The 21,479-nt window shown below is 44.0% G+C and overlaps 1 long non-coding RNA gene across 1 annotated transcript in view; it reads right to left on the reverse strand.

Annotated features, from left to right (window-relative positions):
- Positions 1-14,703, reverse strand: part of LOC148221442 (uncharacterized) — an 85,051-nt gene extending 70,348 nt beyond the window's left edge. Inside the window, exon 1 of the long non-coding RNA XR_015808054.1 lies at positions 14,658-14,703. This is a non-coding gene — a long non-coding RNA (uncharacterized LOC148221442). The remainder of the gene's footprint in view (positions 1-14,657) is intronic.
- Positions 14,704-21,479: the final 6,776 nt, after the last annotated feature.

A 21,479-nucleotide genomic window follows, 5' to 3' on the forward strand; every position in this document is an offset into this window, starting at 1 on the left:
CACTATTTTCTGGTAGTTTCAATATCCTGAATAATGCTATGCCAGTGGTGATTCATCTGGAAAAGGTAACTATTTCAGCATGATGAGCAATATTAATAACAACACATAATACACAGTGCTTCTCAAGCAGACAGATCCTAAAGCCCATTGCAAACCTTTTCTATAAAGACCATTCAGTCATTCATTGAATTGCAGGCACCTGTGAGTAAAGGAGGAGCCCTATTTCTGTATATTCCATACAAAAGGGAAGAGGAAAGTGTAATTTGGGATGAAATACTAATAGAAGAAGGAAAAATTAATAAAATAAACGTCCCAAGATGAAATCTGACATTGAGTAAATGCTCCCAGCACCTTAAAAAAAATGTGTATTGGGTCATTAATTGTCCAAAATGGTTAGTGGGGTCCACAGGAAATATAAATGTGGTATAAACTTTAGTTATCACTTCCTTATACATTGCACAGTGCCACTATTACTGCCATCCAAGACTTTTCAAGATCCCTAGAAGCTATGCTCTAATGCCAAAACACCCCCAAAAAAATCCGTTGCAATTTGAAAAACACATGAATGTATTAATGCATTGTGCAAGAGATAAAAATACAGTCACAATCCTTGCCTACAGGAATGATCTAAAGCTTTGATTCAGCAAAGTGCTTAATCAAGCACTTAACATTCAGACAAGCACCAATGCACTTCCTTTGGGGCTTGGCTACACATCGGAGAAATCCTCCCCCACAGACTTTGCAAAGCCAACCCTCCTGTGCTCCCATGCTTGTAATCCTCCTGAATCCAGCAGAGGATTTTTAACTAATTGGCTGATCCACCCAGAGGTGGATTCAGCTCATTCTGGAATAAGGTGGTGCAGACAGCTGAACTCAGGTGAGGATGACAGCACCTCCACAGGTATCCCACATTCACACAACAGCCAGAGGTCAGTGCTACCCCTGTGCCTTATAGTCATGGCCAACACCACCTATTGCCAGGTTTTCTGAGGTGATACACCCCAAATCAGAGATTCTTTTTCTTTTTTTAAGGTTGCAGGGGAACATGATGTCCCTGCTTTTTGCACCATGGAAAAAACAGAGGTTTAAGTGAGTGACAGCTTCTAGTTCAGGACTTGGGGGAGGTGAGGCTGAGAGACAGGGGCTTGTTCAGCCTCGAGAAGAGATGGCTGAGGGGGGATTTCATCCATGTCTGCAGGGAGGGCTCAGAGCAGGGACCAGGCTCTGCTCCATGGGGGCCAGCAGTCGGTCAGGAGGAACGGGCAGGAGCTGATGCCCAGCAAGTTCCACCTAAACAAGAGGCAGAACTTCCTCCCTGTGCAGTGCCCAAGCCCTGGAGAGATCCCAGAGAGGATCTGTGGAGTGTCCCTCACTGCAGACACACCCGGACACAATCCCGTGCCAGGTGTCTGGGATGGCCCTGCTGGAGCAGGAAGGTTGGATCAGTGACCCCACTGTGGTCCCTCCCAGCCAGAGCCATTCTGTGTTTCTGAGTCACACACTGTGCTCTGAGCACTGGGGCTATAGCAATGTCTGTCTCTCGTGCTGGCTTTTAGAAAATCTCTAATAATTCCAGTGCCTGGGTTGCTCAGTGCAATAATGGCACCTTTGCAGATGTGCACACTGAGATCCACACTCAGCTGTGACTTCAGCTGCCAGCACAGGACTGATCCCCAGTGACAGCCCCAGACATTCCACACAACATTCTGTCCAGCCAAGCCAAAGTCAGGCTTTTTTCTTTTTGAGGCACAGCCTATTTTCCAAAGACTATCAGCCTTGATTTGCACCTCACTTTCAAAGTTCACTCTAAAATCTTGTTTAGTTTTGACTGTCTAAGAGGAGCCCTGAGTTTATTTTCCCATTCCTTTCCCCTGCTCACTTTGCATGCTCAGTGTTGTTTCCCTTCCATGGGCTGCTGTATGCTCTGAGGAGTTGTTAAAGCTGTAAGTGTTGTAGTTCTACTTTTGTATGTTAATTGATGCACTTCTTAATTTTATTTTTGCATATTATTTGACTTTGTTTCATTGTAAATTAGATTCTAAGGAGCCCCTCTAAACAATTGCTGCTTGCCAGAAGATCTCAGACAAGCACAAGGCTCCTTCAGAGGAAATGTTGATGAAATTCAGTCTTGCTTTTGAATCACTGATGCAAAAATCCTACTTTTAAGAACGAAGAAGGGAGGGGAGAGCCTCCATTAATATAAATGCCTAATTTCCACTGACATTTACAGGGGTTATGATAGCTTCATGAAAGCAAAATATAACCCAAAGGATTATCCTTAAAATATCTCTACAAGCCCACCTGATGTTTTCTAGTGCTCAAACACTTATAAAAGGCAGTTCTCTTAATACTAAAAATTAACTCAGGGAAATAGGGAAATGATTCAAAAAGATTTGTTTTCAAAGTTATTTCCTCAGTCTGCTTCATAAAAGAAAGGCTAAAATCCACAGGATTAATTGTCCTATTCACTCTGGTATCTAAAAGTGTCCCTGCCAGCATTCATTTCTCCAACTATACATGGAAGAAATTCTTTCCTCTGAGAGTGGTGAGGACCTGGCACAGTTTATCAAGAAAAGTGTGGCTGCCCCTGGATCCCTGGCAGTGTCCAAGGCCAGCTTGGATGGGGCTTGGAGCAGCCTGGGACAGTGGGATATGTCCCTGCCCACGGCAGAGGCTTGGAACAACATTATCTTTAAGGTTCTTTCCAATCCAAACCATTCCAGAATTCTATGATTCTAAATATTTCAAAGAAATTGTAAAAAAACCCTAAATACAGGATTGGCTGCAATGAAAATTTTATCAATTTGTCAATTGTAACCTCAAAACAAAAAAAAATAAAATTAACTGTTTAGTCATTCCTGTGGAGCAGTCTTGGATTGGAGCACATCCTGCCAGGACAATGGCACAGAGCAGGTCGTGTGCCAGGCTGGAATGCAAAGCCAGTCTTAGGTAGACTAAAGCTGGTGCCTAGGCACAGCTCACCTCTGCTCAAACTCCTCAGAAACCCAATGCACACACACCTGATGTGATGAAGCCCCAGCTGGCACGGGGGCCCTTCTGGATCACGGGGTTAATTTAATGTAAATTAGGGAATAAGGGAGAAATTTGCTCAGAAAGCTACACAAAGCAGCAAGATTCCCAACTTAGCTTTCCTCTAAGACTCTCAACAATATTAAACATGTTAAAGGATGAAACTTCCCTCAAAACATGTCCTTCAGCTCCTTAATGGATGCTGAGCACTCTGCAGGGAGCAGGGGGAGGCTCCAGCCAAGGGGGCTGCCTTCCAGCAGACCTAGCAAGGGCACTGATTTACTCTGACAAGTACTAACATAAAAACAGGGAAAGAACAAACTTTGGGATTCACAGTTATTCCCTTCCCTTCTCCCCTGTTCTTCCTCTTGCCTTGCTGTACTCAAGCTCTCACACAATGGGGATGGAAAAATTCTCAGCACTAGTCCTTACCCTTAGTTTTTAAAGTTCAGTAGAAATCAAAGTCAGTGGAGCTTGAAGGAGATGAGATTAAACGAGAAAATATTTTGAAATCCAAGAAACAAGAGCTTTTCTGGGTACCAAAGTGGTTTTTTCAGCTTTCCATGTCAAGCTCTCCATGAAAGCAGCTGAACTGTATCCCTTGCTTTATTCCAGCTTAAGATCTGCTATAGAGGCCAAGAGTTTGGCTCCCAATAAGACACATGTTTAGAGAGAAACTCTTAAAATACTCTCTATATGTACTGGGCACAGTAAATTAAAGGAAAAAACAATTGGCTGAGCAATTATTGAACTCTACTTGTGTCTGAGAGCTGGTTTTCCAATATGCCAGAGGGCCTGGCTTGCCTCTCTGCAGTCATCCAGGAAATCTGAGCCTGGGAGCAGCTCTGTGGGGGCAGCTCAGGGTGGGAAGAACCCAGGTCCTGGTGCTGCTGTTGGCCAGGGGAATTAGGCTGTGCTTGTGAGAGCCTGTTGGCAGCCAGCTCAGTCCTGTAAATCTGACTCAAGTCTTTAGCTCCCTGTACTATTTTCAGGTCTTGTTCCCTCTCAGAGGGAAGAGCAACTTGAACCTTTTCCAGCCCCTCTATCATTAAGAGATAACTGGCTTTTCCTCAGCTGTTTTGCCTTGATCTCCTTTTTCCTTTGCTCCATTAATAGAACTGTTATGGCCAGACAGATTCGGGTTTGCAGCATCTCAAAACTGGCTGCAAAGGACAAAATAGTGACTGAAGATCTTATACACTGCAAGACCATGTTTTCCTCTGTATAAATATTGGATTATCAGAGTAAAAAGACTCTCTGGGATTCAGCAGTTGTACTGACTAGAGCTGAGGACAGAAAAAGGGATGACAAAGCAAACAAGAGTGGAAACTCTGCCAGAGCTGTGCTTACTAACCAAATTTCCTTCCCCTCGGAGGCAAAAGATCCAATAGATGATTTTCTTTGCTCTCCACCTCCAAGATCAATAGGCAGCCTTTAACTAGGTCACAGATGAGATACCCAAAAAAGAAAACTGCTTTCTAAGGAATATTTTCTCTTCAGCAAATAATTTGCAATTTCTTTGCCAAAGAACCTATGGAGACAGGAAGCAGTGCTGCAGGTGGATCAGTCATTGTAACCACAGAAGAAATGGAACCAGCTCAGGATCTCACCTTTTAATTACACTTTTCTCTAAATCCATTCGAATCAAATCCCAAGTAATTCTTTTCATCCAGCTGAACTTCAAACCAGACACATTTCTTCAAGAGAATTAGATGTTCCTATAGAAATAGAGCCAGCACTTTCTGTCACAGAGAGAGGGAGCTGCAAATGTGGAGAGACACAAGTTTCTCCCTCCCAGTGTAATATTTTCAGTGCTGGATTTCGCTCTGCTTGCTCATGTCCAAATCTGCTATTTGATAAACACTTCCTCTGCCACCACAGTGTCCATGGGTTTTTTTTAATATGTTCAATATATCATGAGTCCAATTTTCTCTATGGATGCTACAAATAGCCAATTTAAGCCATTATTGTTCTGCCCTGTGTTAATTCTCAAATGTCTCCAGACTAAACTACTGAAGCTGCAGACCCAGGTCCCACTGCAAGCTTCTCAATAAAATGAAGTGATGGATAGGATGAAGTAACCTAAGAAAAAAAAAAATATATTTTTTTCTTTTGCTCTACCACAAGTGATAGGACCAAGCATAGTGACCCAGGTTCCAAAGAGCAGAGCTGAGCCCTGAATCTTCAATCCCACCTCTATCCCCCAGCCATGCTGGGCTGTAGGATACTCCCATCAGCATGGGGCCTTCCATTAATTTTGAATGATGCATTTCCATCTCCAGCTATGAATAAACCAGATCAATGACACCAGCATGTTTTATTGGGCCTCCTGTGCAATGAATTGGGAGTGAGACAGGCAGGGAGATGGAGCCGACATGCAGATGAGATTTGTAAGTGAGGACATATTGATTATTTCCATCTCAGTTCAGGCAGTAATTCTACACAACGCCTCTTCCCCTGTTTCAGCTCATTATTTATGCCATAAAAACACTATCTCAATGATAATAACAGGCTTCATTTACAAGGCAGAGCATAAAGCATTGATGCTTAAGATTTCAGGAAGTGAGTTAAAGGAAGTGAGAGAGATTTAACAAGTCCAGGAGATGCACAAAACTGCTGAGGCTGATCTTGTGGCTTTTTATGCCCTCCAAAAGGAAGATTGAGAGCAGGTGTTAGATTACCAGGTTTTTTATTAATAACTCCAGGCTTGTATGAGGACTGATTGATGGGCCAGTCAGCACTTTCCCAGCAAATAAAACTCTCCTCACTTTGTGCCATCAGTAGACAGTCCCTTCTCCAAGAGAAAACATCAGGGCTGTTCCTGATCTCTCAAAGGAGATTCCCCAGGAGACTCTTCCCTGGAGAAGATCCCGTGTGATCCCTGCAGCACAGACAGGATTTATGGCTGTGATTTACCCACAGCGAGGTTTTTCCTTCATTACAACCAACACCATCATAACCAGAATGATTCATCCACCAACAGCCTCACCCTCCAGACCAGCTGAGGAAATTCCTCCACCAGAAAGGCTCCATGGTAACACCTGGGCTGCATTCCCTACATAAGGGAATATCACTCCAGGCATCCACAAATGAAGGAAGAAAAACCCTCATGTTTTAGAAGAGATTGCTTCTAATTGTTTTGCCACACCTGTCCTTTGCAGCTGTGCTAAAATAACATCAACCTCAGCCTGCTTCCCAAATAGCCAAAGGGCAGCTGGGATTAATATCCTGCAGGAAAAACCTCATGCCTTGAGTTCTCTCCCTTAATTGCTAGGAAGTGGCCCTTGAGCATCAAAACACGGCTGGTATTTCTGTGTTTCAGTCTATGGAGTTATCAGGTGGGCACAGAGAGCTGGCTGCCCAGCCAGGCAGCCCCAAATCCCTGATTAAACTCTACTTCAGGTCGTGCACATATCCAAAAGGAACGGCAGAAAATTCCTCTTAAGGCGGCGAGAAACTGCTCACTAAAGCAAGATCTATTAAGGCACAGAAGTGGAGTTAAGGTGTCCCAGCCCCTGCTCAGCCACTGTCACCCCCAGGGGCAGGCAGAGCGTGTGATGAAGGCTGTGGTGCAGCACAGGAGCTCTGGTGCTCTGCAGAGCATGAGTGGGGTCTGCTTCCCTCACTCATGAGCCTTTAAGTGCTTAATGAACCCCGGTAAGAGGAACAGGGCTGGAATATTTATAGCTACAGCACTCAGCTGAGTGCACATGAGCGATTAGAACAATACCAGACAACATTATTTGCACAGTTACTGCCCAAGTCCTCCCATACTCCAAGACAAAGCAGCATCAGCATTTTACAGGACAGTAGGTGCATGGATTCGAATTCTTATTGGATTTCTGTTCCTGACAGGACTTTAGGAATTCTTCTCCCAAAGTACATCAAGGGATGCCCTTTTAACCTGGCTGGAGGTAATTAGGAGAGCTGAGAGGGTCCCCAGTTGCTCTAGGAGCTCTAACTTGTCCTTGCACTTGACTTCAGGACTAAGATTCTCCTCAGATGTTCTTGAAACTTTACTAGTTTCCAGGAAAGTTTCAACCTAGTAGTCCCAGTACATCCAGGAAAGTGCAGCAGGGGAGGAAGAATTTTCTTAAAAATATTTAGAGCAACATGGGAGAAAAGTATCCCCTCACAGAAGCTGCTGATTTGCTCAGGGCAAACTCTGACAGCAGAGGCCAGGCATTGCTGAAGGGAAAGGGATGGCTTTGTCATTTTTCAGGCGTGAATGACAACCCTTGAAATGAAGTAAAGATAAAAGCTGTTCCAGAACTTGTCTAGGAACCAGAGATGAGTCCAATCTCAAGTATTCAAGAGGCAAATCTCACATTTCCCCAAAGTCAGGAGAATGGGTAAGAAATACATTATTGATGAAGCCAGGCAGGAACCGCAGCAGGTTATAAATGTAGGTGGTCTTATTTAAAACCTTCCTGAAGATAAGGGATATGAGCAAGGAAACTGAGAAATTCTAGATTTTATTGTGCCCCTGCAAGTCACCCGGGGGCACAACCTGGCCTCTTCTGAGTCCACAAAGTTAATAGGAAACAAAAGCTCACAGCATCTTTGCCCTTCCCTGGTCTCTAAAACATCTCAGGTCAGCGAGGCTCTTCAGGACATGTCACCAACCACACTGCTGGCCAGGACACTGCAATTATTCAGCCTCTGTGAATTTTTAAATATGAAACCTGTGTGCATGTTATTACAGCACATCAGCTGGAAACCTGCCATCCCCAAAGGCCAAGCACAGCTCTGAGCTAAATTATGAGACTAAGAGCAACGAAAGGAACACCTTCCTGTCAGCTCCTTCCCTTACTGCAGGCTTATGCAAATGGGCCAAATACGGCCAGAACTAACCCCAGACACAGAATAAATCCATCTAATAACAGCAAGGAAGGAGGGGGAGGTGAGGGAAGGATCTGGACTAGGGAGGTGTGCAGTTATAGAGAAATGTCTGTGGTACAGAGTGCCCTCAGAATCCTCTCTCTAACCACACCAAGCTTTTCTGATTCATTAAATCTCCTAACCTGAAACGTATTTAACTTTTGTGAATGTCACTGCAATCAGTGGCAAGAGGGAAAACATCTCTGGAGAGAGACAGCAGAACTGATAAAGGTTTTACAGCTCTACCCAAAGATATTCCCTTCCCCAGGAGAGAAGATGAGACCCTTGAAAGGGAAATGAGAAGAAAGAAGAGGGAAATGGGGCCATAACAAAATGAATCTTTATCCTCCTGAGCCATCACTCTGCTCTAGACCATCCTGCTTCTGCCCTGCTGCCCCAGCCCTCTGCTCACCCAAAAATGAACGAGCACAACCTGCTCTGAAATCTTCCCTGCCTCCAGCCCCTGCATGGAATTGGAGAATGAAAGAGGTCACTCAAAAAGGGGACCGAAATGGCCTTGGTGATGATGATGTGGTTTGTGACATCTTTGCTACCTCTCAGTGGCTGCCAAGGTGCAGCCTCTCCAGTGATTAGCAGAGTCTGATTAGCTATATTTACCAGCTTCCCAAGGACACCAAGGGCTCGGGATGGGTGGGTTTGTGTGCTGCAGTTTACAGCTCACTGTGATTAACACACACCTACTAAACACAGGAGTAACACAAGGACAAGCCAGGGGTCTTTTTCTGGCATCCTCTGTCCCATCCAGCTCTAAGAAACAAACTCGTATTGCTCTTTTCACCTTTTTAAAAACTTGTGTAGCAGCAGCTTCTCCTTTCTCCTGCTTCTCTCTTCCCTTTTGAAAACAAAGCTGTGAGCTGTTCTTATACAAGAGTGACAGAAATTAAACTGTTGTGTTTTCCTCTGGCCTCTGATCTCAGCTAAATCACTGAATTAGAGCTAAGTACCCCTTTTGCAAAGCAGGTAGCCAATCCACAGAGCTCTTCAATTCTTACAGGGACTCCACGGAGTGACAGTTACCACAATATTTGTCATCTGCTTTGTTGTTACCCACTGGCACATCCAGCCTTAATTAGACAAGTACAAGTCAGCACATTAACTGCAACAGTGCTTCTTTTATTTCGGTTCTCTCCTGCCTGCAACCACAGCCCAACGCTGCAAACCTCTGTGTGCAGATTTCTCCCGCAGCACTCCCACTGGAGCCAGGCAATTTGGGTTTAATTTGGGTTTAATTAACCTGTTTGGAGTCACTGCCATCTCCACACCATCTAGAGCAAGGGACAGAGGTCACTCAGTACTGGGCTTTGCTTTTCAAGCAGCAGATGAGGAATCTCTTCATTCCTGTGGAATATTTGGTTTGCACAATACTTTAGAAGTGTATCAGGAGTATTTGTGGCAGCAATCCCCCTCGCACAGCACTGAGTGGACACACCAATAAAAATAAAGATCTTGTGCATGCAGGCTGCTTCTCCCCAGGAATATATGAGGTTTTCAAAGACTTTTAAAAGTCCCAATCCTGCTTGCACAAGTCTCTAAGGTGTCTCTGGGGTTAACAACCCTCCAGGAAGTTCGGGCTCATATTCAGCACCACAGAATATTTTGGTAGATGACAGTAAAATTTTACTCCCTTGATGCTTGCCAGTTTCTCTTTTCCACATTAAATACTCCTATCAGTAAATGCTGCTCAGCTCTTATCACCCCAGAAAAGAAAGGCTCCTATCTGCTGCCTGCTGGGCTCTGCTCACCTCCACTCCGAGAGCCCAGCAAACTTCTCTGCAACCTCATTTCTATGCAGTGGTGTCAAAGGGGCTTCTGCTCAGAATGACAAACCTGTCCACAAATCACTTGGGAATCTTCTCCACTCAATTTGCTCCAGCTCTGCCTGGCAAACAAGAGGCAGGAGGCACATATACATTACTACTGATTAGTCTGTGTCACCAGTATCAGCAGCCAGGCACCAGGCTGACCGGAACTTTAAATATTGATAACCAAACTCATCTATCATAGGCCTGGGAGAGTGACAGTTTCAGTGCATAACAGCAGAGGCTTTCTACAATAATCAAATACTCAATAATTCATGAAAATATATCCCTCCCAAATCAAATTGGAAGCTATTTTGTGTAATATATTATTTAAAATTCAATATCATAATGCACACAACTCCTGCTCCTACCACAGAGGACCGTTTCAAAATGTGATTATGTGCGGACTCTATTTAAAAGTGACAATTTTGCTTTTCATTTGTTTAACAGCTTAAATGGAAGAGCTCAACTGGAACTAAGTCGTCTGACAATGAAACCAAAGCCGACATAAGCAACTTTGCAAACTTCATGACAGCTAAAAAGGATGAATTTTCCTCATTGGTAACACAGATGAGTTCCCCACTCTGATGCTCATCTTTACAATTTTTTCAGTGTTTAGTGAAAGGAAATATTCTGAAAAACTGCCTGACAAATATTTTCAGTTCTGCTGGTCTGTCACCTTGGACTGGGCAAAAAGCAAGAAAAGTAAAAAAACCTTCTTACACTCCAGGTGACAGAAAACAGCTTTGGCTTTGCATCTGTTTGTTCCTGTTGGAAAACCCATTTCTGTAAGGGAAGGCTGCCTGGTGCAAATTGCCAAGAGAAGGGGGGTTTTGCCCTTGTAAACTGAATGCACTGGAGCGTAAAATACAATCAAGATTGGTGACAAAATCCATGGCATGCAGGCATCACTCCCCAGTGGTGGCAGGGCAGGGGTGAGGTGGCACCGTGTGATGGAGGGGACCAATCCTGTGACGTGGGCACAGAGGGGACGTTGGCAGCCAGGAGCCTGGGCTGCTGCCTCCAGTGCACAGAGCAGCTCTGAAGGATCAAACTGCTCTGGGAAGAGGAAAATCTCAGCCTGGGTATGGATAAAACTGCTCTGGGAAGAGGAAAATCTCAGCCTGGGTATGGGTAAAACTGTTCTGGGAAGAGGAAAATCTCAGCCTGGGTATGGAGCACTCACAAGAAGAGTCAAAGCCAGTCTGTCCTTGTATGGCTGTGCAGGTTAAATCTGTCTTGTTCCCTCAAACAGTGGGGTTTAATGAAAGCAAATTTAAGGGACACTCAACTCTCTCATTTATTCCTTAAAGTCAAAAGATGAATGAATTTCCTCTTCCCAGCTCTGTAGTGACCAATCCCTACTCCTTTGGACATCTTGGATATTTGATGTCCTTTTGCCTATTTCATTCCTTTTGCTCTGTACTCCCATTTCAGAGCAAAGTCAAGTGTGAGCCCAAACACTGCTCCTTTCCACTGCAATGGGGGAGCTGAGCAGGGCTGTGCCTCCCCCAGGTGACAATACAAAAGCAAACTTGGCAATGTCCCCTCTCTGCTGCTTGGGAAAGGGGGGTTGAAGTTCTGGGACAAAGGTGGTGTCCATTAGAAGCAACTGTTCCAGCTGGAAAGTTTTGGTTCAGGCTCTGCTCCCATCCCTCTGCTTTTCAGAAATTTCTAAGTTAACATGCCTCACTGAAGGCACTGCTCTCATGCACAGCACAGTGTCAACCAAACCAGGACCAGTCCTGCCAGTTACTGCAAATACTTTAAGGTGGGGTTTTTGCACCAGAAATTCTTGTTTCTGCTTCACTCTCATTATCAGTTTCCTATATAGTCTGTGAGACATTAGAAATCAAGAATTTAAAATACTTTGGCTTAGCCTTATTTTCCTGTTCACCTCATTGGAGGCTCTCAGCATCACATCATAAGTGCCTGGTGGTTTGCCACTGAGATTCTGCATCATGTTAGAGCCCAGCACAAATGAAGGCACAGAGAGGTCAAAGTACTCACTGAAAACAAAGTTTTCAGAACAGGTAAAGACACTTAATGTGTTAAAGCAAAAGATTAAGAGGTGATGCCGTGACAGTGAATGAAGATTCTTAATAGGAGCATGCCAGGTGTGAAAAATCCCCTGACAGAGAAAGGCAAAACAGAAATAGTGACTTCAAGTTTTAAAGACCATGTGAATCACCACTTGTTCCAGCAGAGAGATGAGCTACTCAGTGCTCCCATCTCCCTGTGGATGTTTGACAGCAGCAGTGACTTAAGAGTGGGGAAGAGATAGAGAGGAAATAGCAAAAAAACCACAATTCTGTGGAATGGCATTATCAGTTCAGGTCATATTTTGGAGGTCAGAGTGGCTCCTAAACATTCAGAAGGTGTAAGATTTTTTTAATCGATGAACCTCCAGACTGCCCATGCTCTGACCAACAGCTGCCTCTGAGTTTTCCCTATGAGCTACCAGCTGAATTCCTGCCACCACACTTGGAAAAGGACCTGAAGTACAGCAACAGTCCCACATTTCCACTGCCATGACCACGAGTGTTTCATGAAAGTTCCACTGAAACAGGAGTTTGCAGAGCTGTGCATGTGGGTAGAACAAGGATAAACACCCATTCTTCTGCAGAGCTCCCAAGACCTAGGAAAAGCTCCTAGGGATGGCAATAGATAAATAGGAAAAGAAATTCAGAATCCTGGTCTTTATAGCAAAGTCCCCAGACCACAAGGTTGTAGACATGGCAACAACGTGCCTGCAAACCTCCTGTGCTCAAACAAGCCGAAATTACTGGGAAGAGGTGGTAGATTTGGGTACCAATATCCCCCTGGATGATGCAGTCAGTGTGGGTGAGTGAAGAGCCTTGTCTCTCAAGGGCTGACCACAAAGACCTCCTCAAACTGAAACAAGCATCTTTGAGGAAAAAAAAAACAACAACCTGGAATCTGCAGCAAAGTCAGCATGTGAGCTGCTGAAATTCTTTGGTATGATGTGGCTCTATACATGCAGGCATTCACACATGGCTGCATCTCACTTTTAAATGTCTCTCAAGAGTTGTATATTAAACAGAAGAAGGATTTTTTTTCCAGGAACTAATACAGTTGGCAGCCTTTTGTCTCTATTTTTTTAGAGTAATTTATGAAAGAAGAAAAGTAGCAGAGTCAATTTAAAAGAAGCTGAAGCCTGGGCTTTGATAGATGAACAGATCTACCAACAAAACCTCTCAGTTTTCACTGAGCACTCCATCTTCTTATCTGTTAATCCCAGTGAGGAGAGAATAAGGAAAACAGGCAGCTGAATAGAGGAAAGACCTGGGTAATGTTTAAACTGGGGGATAATCAACTGAGGGATCAACCTCTCTGCTTTTTTCCCAGCTCCAACCAGCTGAGCATTTCCTGCTTCTCTTTCAGGAAGGGCTGAGTGAGATGACAGCGATTCCCTCTCCAAGCTGGAGGAAGAGTCCAAGATAATTCCTTGCAGAACAGCCTCAGTGCTCCAGTGGGACATTGTGCCAGGGAGTTCTAACAGCTCCAGCTGTCATTTCTGGGAGGTGACAGCAATAACAGCACTTTCCCCAGCTGGTTGTGCAGACCAGCTCTCAGGCAACACTGGGTTTGCTTCTAAGGGTGTTGTTTGAATGTTCTAAGGGTGTGCTACATCTGTGCTGATTCCTGGTGAAACCGTCTCAGCCATGAGCAACTAGAACTTAAAAACATTGGAACTAATTAGGAGAAAAGCCATTTCCTATCCAGAAGCATAGTGAGGGAGGCTAGGCACTTCCAGGGGAAATTTAGTGGAGCATTTCAGGTGCAAGAGTAGATTTCTGGGATGGGTTGATATCTACTGGGGGACGTGGGAAAGGCAACAGTCCTTTCAGTGTTTTGGTGCCACTCTGGAATTGATGCCCATGGCCCCAGCCCCATCAGCAGTTCTCATTTTTCTGCATCCTCAGCAGAGCTCCTGCCCACCACACAACCAGATATCCTCACACTGATTTCATGTGATGTTTTTAAACACTTTTCTCTTCTAAGTTTAAAATCTAAGTAACTTCCAAGGCTCAGCATTTTTTTGTTCAGTGAATGTCTTGATTTGTGACAAGTGCTATAGGAGGAAGCAACACACTTGTGCTTCAAAATCTGTTGCTGTCCCTCAAGCAGAGCCTTTTCCTAAACTGGAATTTGTAACCCTGCAGTCTTTAATGCAGAAAAACCCTGTAGATACTTGAAAGGAAACAGAAATCACGTAAAAAAAAAAAAAATCATATTCTCATGACTTCAAGTACTTTGACTTCAAGTTCTGCTGAAATTCCACCCAAGCATTAACACCAACAGAACACAAACCCAACAATATAAACACATATGTCATTGGAAAAGAATCTGCTTGATGAGGACCTCCTGTACTTCCGTAGCAATACTGAACATTTCCTTGTCCAATAAATCCATTATAGCACCACACTAAGGCGGAAGAAACTTATGCAAGACTGGGTGAAAGCAGTTTTAAGCAAAAAAAAAAAAGTAGTTTCTTGAGCAAAACACATAATGAAAGTGAAAACTGAAATTAAAGGAAGCAGTCAGTCAGGTATCAAAGGAACAGAGCTCTGCTCCTGCTGTCACTGTGACTGTGCTTCCTTAGCTCACATCTGCAGATCCCATCATTCACCTTTTCCCCAAAGCCCCACATCCTGGAGTCATTTAGTGACACAAGAGTCAGATATCAAATCAAATTTCACCCTCATAGGGAAGGAATAAAGCTTGAAAAACCCCAATTATTAAAAAAAAAATTAAAAGATTAGTTTATGAAATAAATTATTTTTTTAGCCTCCCTAAAAGCATTGTCTCCCTCCTGCTGTGCTTGGTAGAGGCAAGAGAATGCCCAGAGCTGCTGTGCTCCAGCCTTTCAGCTCCACACCTTGCTCTTTCCCCAAATCCTACCTGAGCTCTGGGATTGCAGCACAGCTTTCCCTCTTCCTTGCTCTGCACTGCATCATTGCACGAGGTTCCCTCCCTGCATTCCCTCCCCCGGCTCTGCACAGCTCCTCTGCACTGCAGCACTGCCAGGACCCAAAAGCTCTCCCAGCCCTTTGCCCTGCTCTGTCCTACCTGGAGCTCCCCTGCCCATGCCCTCAGCTCTGCCCCAGGGTTCAGCTTCTCCCCCTGGCTCTGCCACGTCCCTCCCGAGGCACAGCCCAGCCCTGGAGCATCACAGCTCCCGTCCAACACCAGGCACTGCTGGAGCAGCCCACAGCCTTTTCTCACCATCTCTGATGCTCTTTAACCCACACCTGTGGTGCTACAAGGATTCCCCTCCTGCCTCAGCACACCCCTCATCCTATAGCCAGACCCTGCCCTCCATCCCTTAAACACAGCTTTAGAATCTCTGTATTTGAGCAGTAATCCACATTCCCTGCTCAGGGACATCGGGGCACCCTTGGCAAGTACAGACTGTTTAGAGAGTTGTCCTGGATTTACTAATGGGAGGTCATGCCTAACAAACTTGATTAATTTCTTAGAGGAGGTGACAATGACAAGGGACTGGGCAAGGAAATAAAGCATAATTCAATCAGACTTCAAGAGCCCTTTGATACAGTACCACATAAAAGGCTAATTTATAAGGTTAATATGGATGGCATGGATAGCAAAACACTTATCCATGTAAACATCTTTCTTTTAATTACTCTGCAAAGAAAGTAGGAGGCAAAGCAAACAGTGGCTGATCACAAGAACAGGAAATTATCACAGGAACTTCAACTATTTGTGCTCTCATACCCATTGCTGGTAGGATTTTTCTTCCAGCACCTTCTAAGATGATTCCCTGGAGATGCCTCTCATCTTGGTGGCCAAACAGGCTACACATGGTGAAGGGGCAAAGTCACATCCTTATTGTACCTCTCTAGGACACCTGGCATCGTGTCATTAATATCTGCATTAACAGTGGTCAATACAAGGCACTGTGTGAGAGGAGCATGGTGGTGTTCCCAGCACAGAAGGCTGGGCAGGTACACACAGGGTGTTAAAAAAAAAAAAAAAACAAACCAAAAAACAAAAAACCAACCAAGAATGAAGACAAAAATCAGGACTCACAGATCAGAATGCAGCTTTAGGTTTACCAAAGCACTCCTACCTGTCAGTAGCTCCCCGGGGGACAGGGTGTGCTGCCATCAGCTCCGTGGTTATCAGGGATGAGGGTCACCACAGCAGAGCAGCATTCTTGCCTTCAACTGTGCTCTTCTCGATGATTGAAAAATCATTTAGCAGAATGAAATCACCCTTCATTCTCAGCAACTGTAGCAGAGGAAGATCTTTTCCCTGTCCTGGAGCAGCAGAAGGTGCAGGCAGCTGCAAAGGTGCTCCATGGAGCCCTGCACCAACACCCAGCTCCTGCCCAAAGCAGAGCCTTCACCCCGGCCGCTGCTCCCCTCTGCCAGCACAGCCGGTGTTCCCCTCTGTTTGCCCAGAAAAAAGCACATCTGTTTTCTGTAAATGCTGTAAATTAGTTAATGTTTGTAAAGTGCTCTGATCGTGTGAAGTGCTACATAATTACTACGTATTATCAATATAATTTGGCTGGATTGTGCCACCGCCGCCTCCTCTCTTCATTTGCAGCTTGGAGAGAGTTTTCTTAGACATCATCTCTTGGTGCCACCCATCTCAGAACAGCCCTGACCTCCCTTGAAGAGCCCCAGAGAGGAAACAAACCCCAGCCCTGAGGCACAACGCTGGGACCCTGAACCTCACTTCAGGAACCAGAGGAAGAGATGACTCCAGAGGAGGAGGAGCTGCTCTTTGGGAAGGGCTTTAGTTCACAATTTAACAACCCCCAGAACTTGTAACAGCTACTAAAAGTATCCTAAATATCAGGAAAGCAGCAGCCTGGCTACTGATGGGCTCAGAATTAGGAGTCCCTGGTCTGGCTGTCATTAATAGGAGTGATCTGTTCAGGCAATAACAAACCTCACTGCTCATCTTAATACATCCCCTAAAATGAACCAAATATCAGCAACCATGACCTGCCTTTCCCAGCTCCCTGCTCCCTAGCACCCTCTTCCAGCAAATCCTGGGTTTTTCAGGTCTCAACAAAGCAAAGCCTATATAAAATGCTTCCTAGTTCCAGGCTAAAACCTGATAGAAAAAATAAATTTTAATATGAGAGAAATAAACTGAATGATAGGCAGCCTAACTCTCCTTAAAAGATACAGAAAGAACTCCAAGAAAGTCTTAAAATTCACTGCTTATAGAAAATAGAACCCTAAAGAAAAGAAATGCTAAAAAACACTGAAACAAAAAGACCAGGTTAAAAAACCAGCTACTCCCTGCCTCTCTAGAGGTGCTGCTGCCTATCCCACCTGGATTTAAAGGCTGATTAGCAGAAGCCAGATGGGAAAACAATTGGGCAGAAAAAAATCAACAACTTGAAGGTACTTTCTAGTTTTATTCCTAACTCCTGGGACAAATAATCTAACTTGAGGGCAACATTCCCTTCAGAGCTGTCAATTTATTAAAGTGGAATGGTGGGAAAAATATTTGGCCTGTGGCAAGATGTATTTAAAATTGCTGAAGTGAGAGAAAGAAAAAAATGTTACCAGAATATCTGTTCTTTATAAAAACAAAAACTATCAGACTATGAAAAAGGTGTGATTGGAAAGCCACAAGTTTTCTGGTGTACATAAAATACATCACAAGGCACTAAATGAGCTGGTTGACCCAACCTTGCATCAGTGCTTTTTTACAAGTGTTACCTGAGAAGGAAATTTTCTCCTAAGTTCTGTATTTCTGTGTGGTAGGAAACTGTCCCAAATGTGGAGTCTCATGAACAGAGGGAGATAATCCTGCCCAGGTAAGCATGGACATTGATTTAATCCATCCCATGTTGCCTGGGAAACCCATGTTCAGGAGGAAATGTCTGAACTAAGCTGTTCAAAATCATGGAGAAGCAGATTTCCAATTCACAATTTACATGTTATGGATTTGTCTCATAAGAGTGTTCAATTTCAGAGGTTTTAATAATTGAACTCTCAATGTCTCTGAGCCTTCCCTCTGTGCTCTGATGGGATAAATGGGAAGACTGGATTCAAAATGCAGTAAATCAGACTGATAGCTGAGGCTTCTGGTTAAATCTGTAGCTGATAACAGAGCAATATTTGAAGGTCCAGAAAAAATGTAAATACAGTATTCAAATTATTTCATAGAAATTTGAGCATATTACAGTGTTTATGAAGCACGTGCCATGCTGTGGTCTGGGAGGTCTGTGCTGCTCCCTGGCTTTGCCAAATTCATCTGGGTACCCTGGACCTTGCCAGTTTCTCTCCCTGTTTTTAGTGTCACGTGAATGGAGGGGTTTTGGTGCTCTCAAATCTTCCCAGGACAGACAAGGAGTCTGAAACACTTCTGGTATGGGTGTGATTATAAAGCAGTAGAGGGGAAAATGGCTCTATAAAACAGTGGTCCAGATCATCTGCAAGTGCAAATGGGTTTGGCTCTGTTGAAATCAGTGGAGCAACATCAATTTACAGCTTCTGAGGCTCCTGCTTCGTCTGCAGAGCTGGGCCAGAAACGGGCACAGCACCTGCAACACCTGGACTGCAAACCCTGAAGGAATCGGTTCCAGAGGAAGCTCTTGTTATGGTGGAGGCAGAAGGAAAGATATTTTCTTGAGTTTTATATGGTTGGAGGGAGAAAGAGTAGGATTGTCTGTGTAAAAGGCAGGAGGTCTGGGCAGTCAGATCCTTTGGGGGGGTCTGCACCAGACCCCTCTGCTGGTCCTTTCCTTGTTGTCCAGCATTGCCTGTAACTGCTGGTTAAGGCTTTTTCTCTCTCAAATACATTCCTTGCTCCTCATTTTACAAAGTGAGAGGGATTGTTTTAATGAAAAAAAAAAAGACGGGGGGGAAAAAAAAGGAAACCAAGAAGTTCCAGATTATAAATGCATCCTATTAAGGTTTCTTTTTCTTTCCTTCCAGACAAAAGTGTTTCTGCTTCCAAGCTTGATAGACCTCCTGGCCCTGTTGATGTGGGTGGATGGCTCTGCATGTTCTGAATCATTTGCTTCCTTTTCAAGTGTTACTTTTCCCCTTATTTCAATTACCCTTCCTTTATAATTACTCGGGCTGCTCCAGCGAGCAGGAGCTGACAGCCAGGGCTGCCTGTGGGATCTGCATCCCTGCCTTGCTGGGGCAGGGCGGGCGTTTCACAGCACAGCAGGAAGGGCTGGAGGATATTCGGTATCTGGGTGTGTCTGTGTGCTTGTCCCTGCAGGAGTTACAGAGCAGAGGTATCGATGCCTTGCGTTTTAGCTTTCATAGTTTTCATAATCTCTGCTGCTTTGTGTGTAACTCTGAAACTTCATGTTAGGTGTTAGTGAATTCTCTTCACAGGGTAGTTGGACAAAACAATTCCTTCCTAGCTAGAGAATCAAGGACAACTGGCACCCAAAAATTATAGACAATGGTGAGGGAAAGGGGGGCAAGCCAAGGAGCTGAGACTTCATAGCCTGGGGCTGTGGTTGGACAACTGACCCCAAGATGTAGATAAACCAAAACTTATAAAAGTGAAAAACTCATGACCAGGATCCAGCTGGGATTTGATTTGGGTGTAGCTTTGGCCAGGCTCTTGCACTGCCCAAGGTGAATCCTTTCAATAAATTCCTGATTTATCCCTTTTTCTCTGTCCAGTCTCTGTTCCAGCTCAGCCTTTCCAGGCAGCAGCTCTGGCAGGACAGCAAGGCACCAGAACCAGGATCAGCTCCCTGCCTGAATGGCCTCAGTGACAGCAGGAGGCAATGGAGCTTCATCCCACACCTGCTGGAGCTCGGGGGAGACTTTTTAGGGAATTTCAAAGGGATCAGTTTAGCCCCCAAAAGGTGCCACCAGCTGTGATGTGAGTAGGGCAGGAAGGGAAGGGGGGACACAAAGGGATGCTCGGATTGGGATGCTGAGGATGACAGGTAGGGGGAGAACTGCTGAGGGACCAGGGATCCACCTGCTTCCATTTCAGGTTTGTCCGATGTGGTTTCTAGAAAACAAACAAACAAACACCTAAAAAAAGCCTCAAAAAATCAAAACAACAAAAAAACCCCAACCAAGCAAAAAAGCAAATTAAAAAAACAAAAACAAAAGCAAACCAAATAAAAGAGCAAGCAAACAAAAAAAAAAAAAAAGAAAACAAAACCAAAAAAACCAAAACCCTGCACAAAACAAAACAACCCCCAAAACCCAAACAAATACCTTAAAAAAACCACAACCAAAAACCCCCACAAACCAAACAAAAAAACACCCCCCCCCAAAGAAAACCCTTAAAACCAAAACCAAACTAACAAACCTCCCAAACCAAAAAAGAAGAAGATAAAAAAAAGACACAAAAACCCCCACCAAACAAAAAAACCCAACACCTCGACTTTTTAAATTCTCATTTTCATCTCATTCACTATCAAAATTAAATGGCAGGTTTCATATAGGAATTTTGCAAAGTGGCACATTTTTGTTAAATATCAAGCTTTATTCAAAAGAGAGACAGAGGTTCAGTTTCTGTCTTACAAGTCAAGTTTCCAGAAAAGCTCTGCCCTATCTATTCTAAGAAAATGCTTTATTAGGTAGTTTTCCAAAAGTTAATATTATTTCCAAGGCTTCTTCCTGCCTTCTATCCCTGTAAAAGCTCCTTTCATTGAATATCCCATCCATACACTCTGCTAATAATGTGATTCCTATTATTAGCAGATGGGGATATTGGAAAAGTACCTATTCAAAAGGTCCTAAAACCCATCCCCAAATAAAGAGGAGCTGCAGCAGTTCAGAAAAGGCCCAACTGACTGGTGTTGATTGCAGACAATGGGATTTCTTTATTTTTTTTTTTTTTTAGCCAACTAATTGTACATTTCAAATTTAATCTCATATTGAAATTCTAGGAGGCAACAGCCTGGAGAGAGGGTGTCAAAAGATTCCTAGCAGCAATTCAGGGTCCTGCAGAAGGGGCTGGAGCTGCTGCTCTGGTGCTTGGCACAGGCACCTGTTGGTTATTCACAAACACAGCATCACCTCTTGCATTGTTTTAGCTCTCTATGAAGACATGAAGCTGCTGGGCTTGAGTGGCTGGGCAGTAGCAGAGGATAAAAACACGGGGCTGTTTTTTCTCCTGATTCATTTAGGGAGTTAAAGGTGTAGCAAATTACTTGTGAGACTTTGGGTTGTATCAAAAGTGATTTTTTTTTTTTTTTTTCTTTTTGTTTTGTTTTATTTTTTTTTTTTTTCCTATATGCACAACTTTCTGCTTGGTTCTTTTCTCCCTGTGCTCAGGCAGCAGATAAAGGAGAGCCACAGATGCTGGCAGGATGAAATTGTGGGAGGAAGGATAGGAGAGAAAAGGAGCAGGGCAAGCAAGAAAAAAAATGGAACAGTCAGATAAGTTTGGGTCCTTTTTTCTTCTTTTTCCAACACTCAAAGATTTCTGAGTAAAATGAGGAGTGGTGAGGAAGATTGTTCCACTCTGGAATAGGTAAGCTTCATTTTCATTTGATTTTTATTAGATCTGCCTTAAGAATAAAAGATCAGCACCATCTCAGACATCTGTGCACAGCAAATCAAGGGGACAAGGGAAACCACAGCTTCCCCACCCCAGAGAAAATGCCAAAATGTGTTGGGTCCTCGGTGGCATGGGATCAAGTATTGTTATTTAAGGACTATTTTTGTATTTCTATATATATTTTTATTTTTGGGTGCAGCAACAGAGACGAGAGACTGCTTAAAATTTCCTTTGACCTTTCAA

This window comes from Sturnus vulgaris, chromosome 22, assembly GCF_052056855.1.
Source record: "Sturnus vulgaris isolate bStuVul1 chromosome 22, bStuVul1.hap1, whole genome shotgun sequence".
NCBI lineage: Eukaryota > Metazoa > Chordata > Aves > Passeriformes > Sturnidae > Sturnus > Sturnus vulgaris.